This window comes from Cydia splendana, chromosome 2 (genome assembly GCF_910591565.1).
Source record: "Cydia splendana chromosome 2, ilCydSple1.2, whole genome shotgun sequence".
Classification (NCBI taxonomy): Eukaryota; Metazoa; Arthropoda; class Insecta; order Lepidoptera; family Tortricidae; genus Cydia; species Cydia splendana.
Window position 1 is genome coordinate 15,569,482 of NC_085961.1, and position 5,502 is coordinate 15,574,983.

The window sequence follows — 5,502 nt, forward strand, 5'->3', positions numbered from 1 at the left end:
GATTACAAAGAAAGATTTTAAGCCTTCATTCAGGCTATAAATTAGTTGTAGATGTAACGTATAAACGAATGTATTATGAAAACGCCAGACAAATGATTTGATGTTACTAAACCGTTGTATATATACCTATATATTTTTATTTGTTTTATCAATTTTTATGACTTAAGGATGACTCACGCTAGACCGGGCTGTAAGCGGACCGAGGCACCCGACATGTCATTTTCTATGATGGCTGAATGGCCCGATCTAGTGTGAGTCGTCCTTTATGTAGCTATTATCAAAACAGGTAAGAAAGTACACTTGTATATCAGTTACCATAATTATGTGTATTACTTTATTCAAGTAAAGTACGCATCAACAGTAAACCTACACAGGTTCTGTATGCCGGCTTGGTGTATCGACTTGCCATTGCAGTTTTGGTTTTTAGTGCATGCGCATTCCTGCAAATCAAAACGGAAAAGTGTTCACTTATACAGTATGTACCCGAACGAAAAGTAATTGCTCAAACCCGTTAATGTTTACGTCATACTAAGCAACTTCTACTATGGGACCAAACCCGAAATCGCGAAAAAAAATTGACCCTCCAATAGGAAATTTCAACATCAGACCAGCAAAATGTATGAAACATCCATTTCTTTTTCCTCGTTTTCGGGGTTGGTCCCATAGTAAAAGTTGCTCAGTATGACCTAAACACTAACGGGTTTGAGTAATTGCTTTTCGTTCAGTTACATACTGTATAATACGTAATCATTAATCATCTACACTCTATTTTACAGGGCCGCCGTATTCGAGTACTCGAAGTTCGAACGATACATTGGTCTCGGCCACTGGAGGGCTAAGTCACTTTTTATTAAAATTAAGTACATAATTTATGATACTTTTCGGGTTTTAGTGTGAAAACTGGGTTGACGCTTGATCGGTGACAACCAACCTAAATTAAGAGTAACTAGTTGAAATTAGGTTTCCCTTTTTACTTACAGTAAGATTCGATTTGGATGTAATTTGCGAAGTGTGAAGTATGGACTTGTTTGGCAGTTTTGGTTTGAGTCCTGGTGAAGTATCGTGGCAGCAGTTGTATGACCCGGAACAGAAAGTGCACCCTTGAAACTGAAAAAGAAAGAAGTGTGTTACAAACTTATAAAACGAGAACATTACCATTAACATACAACAAGTGAACCTACTATTAATAAAAATCGGCCAAGAGCATGTCGGGTCATGCTCAGTGTAGGGTTCCGTAGTTACCATTCTGTCGGAATAGGCATTATATCCCGAGAATTTTGTTTATCTGGTATAATCCAAACCCAAGTTATGAGGGTTCAAAAAACGACGGAAGTGCTTCAAGAAAAGGTAGGTAGTGCCCTTGCGCTTCGCAGATACCTGGTAAGTACGAGTAATATGCCAATAAAAACGGTTGAAATTTGTAAAGAACCGTATTCTTAAAATTTAGGTTTACTAGCATTCGAACAAAGTTTTATCGAAATAAATACATATTATACACTCATTAATGCATAATATACGCATGGATGTAATACAATATATGTGAATTTACCACAGGCCTTTTTCTTCTTATCATTAAAAATCTCGGCCTCCTGAATTGGCGGCCTCCTTTTCCACACTGACAGTATTTCCTCGCCCGGCGCCGGGTGGCGGCCGCGCGGAGACGCCCTTTCACGCAACACCAGCTGTGATGCCGCGACAACAATATACCTGGCAGTGTACTCCTCATTTAAAAAAATAATGTGTTTTTTAATTTGGTGACAAGGCAAGGGACCGAAAAAGTGGCCCCGTCTCGTATCGGAGACAAAGTCTTATTTTGGCTTGCTGCGCCAAAGGAGTGTGTGAGTAAAAGAAATGGTCGGGTTTAACTTTTGACACCGATCCTGTGCACGTAGCATGTGTTGAAACTGTTATTATAGAATTAGTAATTCAACTATGTCAAAGACTGGTAAACTAAATCCTATTGAGGCAAAGTTAAATAAGACTAAACCAATGCATAGTAATGCCTCGAAGTTTAAGGTACGACGCTAGCAATCCAAGTTGGAAGATTAGCAAGTTGCGGAGACGGTGTTGGGAATGCGGTCGTTTTGTATGCAGTAACAACCGCCGAGGTCGACCATTACGTAGTCACAATAGTTATTTACGATACAAGTGCGGAAAAGAGGAAATTCGAAACGAATGGTTATAAATCGACACGAATTGCAAATTACCTATTCGCAAATTCGCACGTGTATCGTACAACATTTTACAGTGCATATGGCCCTTTAAACTTTTGACATACGCACGGAAAGTAGGACCATATGTACTGTATAACAAAACCGATGTCTGACCGGTGTTTGAGCAAATCACCTTGTCCTTCCCTAAGGCATACCTACCTTAGTCACATGACGCGGTATCTTTCTCGCTCTTTGTATGTACCTCTAGATTTGGGGACAATCCTACACATTATCAAACTACACAACGGGACTTAATCGCGTATTTAACTATTTAAGTTTCCAGCCGAAGCCATTGAAATCAAAAAACATTGCAATTTTAATCGGGACGAGGGTTTTAAGATCTCATCCACATGGAATCCAGTCATTAGTAAATGTAAGCGGAAACGAATATCGACAGTCGATAAATCGAATATCGTTAGTGTTATGTGTCGACAGAGTAACATCCCTAGTGCGCAAAACGTTCAAACTGATAAACAAGACCAAGTGCGGGTAGTTCGAAAAACTCGCGCGGCTAGAAGATGTTGATGTCAACTTGAGCCAGTCTTCTCCGAGACCACGGGGACAACGCCGTCCTCGAAACGTCGGAGGTACCTAAATCTTAAAACTTAAATACGCGATTAAGTCCCGTTGTGTAGTTTGATAATGTTTAATAATCGTGAAAGTTTAAATCAGTGTAATCCTACACATATCTAGCTTAAACAAAGCAAAGCTTAGGATAAAGCTTATAGATACTATAGGTACTAGGTGGCGATTTACATAAACATAAAATAGAATATATACGAGTATATACTTAAATACTTATTCGTGATAAATAAACAAGTAAATACCCTTACCGGGATTCGAACCCGTTACCTCCAGCTTCGTAGACAAGGTCACTAGCGACTAGGCTTAGAGTCGGTTAAATATTTTTGATAACTGACCGATGCGTATACATATACTTGATATTATGGGGTACGAAACATTTACATGAAGAAAATAATTAATGAAATATAATAATTACCCATAATTAATTTGGTGATGTCCAATGCTTCTGTTATTTTGACGGCATGGCCATCTAATTGTAAAACTTAACGCCATATGACTGACACCCCAAACTGAGAATCCGCGATTCACTAAAAACTATTTAGTTATAGGTTATAGAGTGGATTCATAGAAATGGTTTCGACGCGATTGAATAAAAAATTTAGAAATTCAAGATAGCTGCCGTTTTTGTAATTTCGACTACTGATTTAGGTTAAAGGGCCTTTCAGATCTTCAGATACCAATTTTTATCATAATTCATGCAATGAAGAAATTCAAGGTGGAGACCATTTTTTCGGAAATATTAAGATCCCTTCTGATGCTCATATATCAATTTTTATCATGATTAAAGCAAAATGAAGAATTGCAAGAGCGGTGTCTTCTGTCACAAGTATTTTATACTTACCAGAAGACTCCAACCTTTACAACTGTACCATGGTCTAATAAAACATGGTCTTCCATTCCCAGAGTGACACGCGATTACGTCACAATAACATTGCCACTTTATTTCAACATAACATGTTACATGGGTACATTATACCTATGGTTAATAAGTTAAAATATTTCTTTATAATTTTCATTTATATGTATTTGAGCTTAAATTTTACAATAACACGTCATTTTTAATTACTCGTTAGCAATATCTTCCGATTCACGAAAGAAATTTCAGACTTTCGGGTAATTCTGTTTATACTACTGGCAACACAGGATAGCGCTGTGGACATTTGACAATTCGGATCTAGATAACTTCATGCCCTGACCGTCATCCTTGTCGAACGCGTGTTAATTGTTATTTCCTTCTCGCTCAGTGTCAGCAGTCGCAGTGTTTTCCAAACTTTTCACGTCGTAAGCTTGGTAATTAATGTGTAACTGTGAATTAGTTTTTTAAACGTTTGTCTTGTATAGATAAATAAAGTTTAATTTAATACATTAGATTTGTTTTATTTTACTATGTTTCTACATGAATAACTTAAAATTAATGCCGTTAAAATAATTTTCACCGTTGGTTAAAATTCTCCCACATTTCAAAGTTTGAGAACCTGTAAACAGCATGATGACGTAGGCGCGTGTCAGTTAGGTCATACGCGAATCTCGGAATGGAGTACCAGGCGGAGTATATTATTATACCATGAACTGTACCCTCTTTGTTAACTATGTTTGTAACTTTGTTAATCATGAAAAAAAAATGTTTATTTACATTTTTTTTTCATGATGGCGTCCGTTTTTTACGATCATGACTCGGGATTCTTGAGATACCTATATTACCTAAGGAGCCTTTCAAATCGTCATATCTACCACAAAAACAATGTGGATATTTTTTTCAGAATTTTAAAATAAATACATACAAATACAACGTAATCATCAACATCACTATTTCTAGAAGATTACCTGGTATTTATGAGGCGGTTGATCGAGCTATAGGAATAATCCCAGGACCCAGGACAAGTCCAATTGTTTCCTGACGCCCAACGCGACGCTCCGACAGAACAATCGAGAACAACCACAACTTTCCAACTACGACAATATCAAGTTGCTTATAGGGATTCAGGCTGGTTCCTACTAATATTACTCAAAGATCACATGACTATGATCAAAACAAATCGATGTAATTGTGTAGAATTAAGGTTAATATTTTCATACCTATATAAATAGAAAAGAGCGAGAGACAAATTGCAATGGCGCACCTAACTAACCTGTGCTGATTGTACTTACTTCAGGTACCCTATTAAATTCGAGAGACGATTTTTTAATACATGTCGAAGAACTGCATAGTCATTCTTTAAAAAACGTAAACTTTATAAATATTTGAAATAAAAAAAAAACTTCATGTCAAATATTATAAAGTATGGTACTTACTAGGTACAGTGTTTTATACTTACAATTATCTCAAGGAAAAGCAGTGATATCAACACTTCGCGGCACTATCTGATTTAAAGTCGAGAACTCCTAGTTGCATAACACCAATCCAGCTCTCAGTTAGTTGGGCAAACAAATAATTAATCTGTGGAGGGTACAGTTTAATTGCTTGTTAAAGTTTGTCTTGTAGTTCTGTTCACAATTCTGTCGCGATGCAAACAAGGAGTTGTCAAACATTTGACAAATTTGTGCGGTACGAAAGCCAATTGGGGACCAAGCTGATAAATAATAAAGCAGTAGGTACTCTGGTATGATTATTAGTATTGCAGGTCATGTACAGGTCATCCAAATGCTCTTATTAATTGATATTTACCAAGCAAATAGTTCGAGGAAGAAAAAAAACGTAAGGAAA

General features: G+C 36.9%; 1 long non-coding RNA gene across 2 annotated transcripts; it reads right to left on the reverse strand.

Moving 5' to 3' along the window:
* Positions 1-308: 308 nt before the first annotated feature.
* LOC134805508 (uncharacterized) lies at positions 309-3,310 on the reverse strand. 2 transcript variants are annotated; one of them, XR_010146302.1, is made up of 4 exons: positions 3,214-3,310; positions 1,550-1,707; positions 979-1,107; positions 309-440 (listed from the first exon to the last, which is right to left on the reverse strand). It is a non-coding gene; the product is annotated as an uncharacterized LOC134805508 (long non-coding RNA). The 2 variants fall into 2 exon arrangements; XR_010146303.1 differs by lacking the exon at positions 3,214-3,310 and adding an exon at positions 3,047-3,157.
* Positions 3,311-5,502: the final 2,192 nt, after the last annotated feature.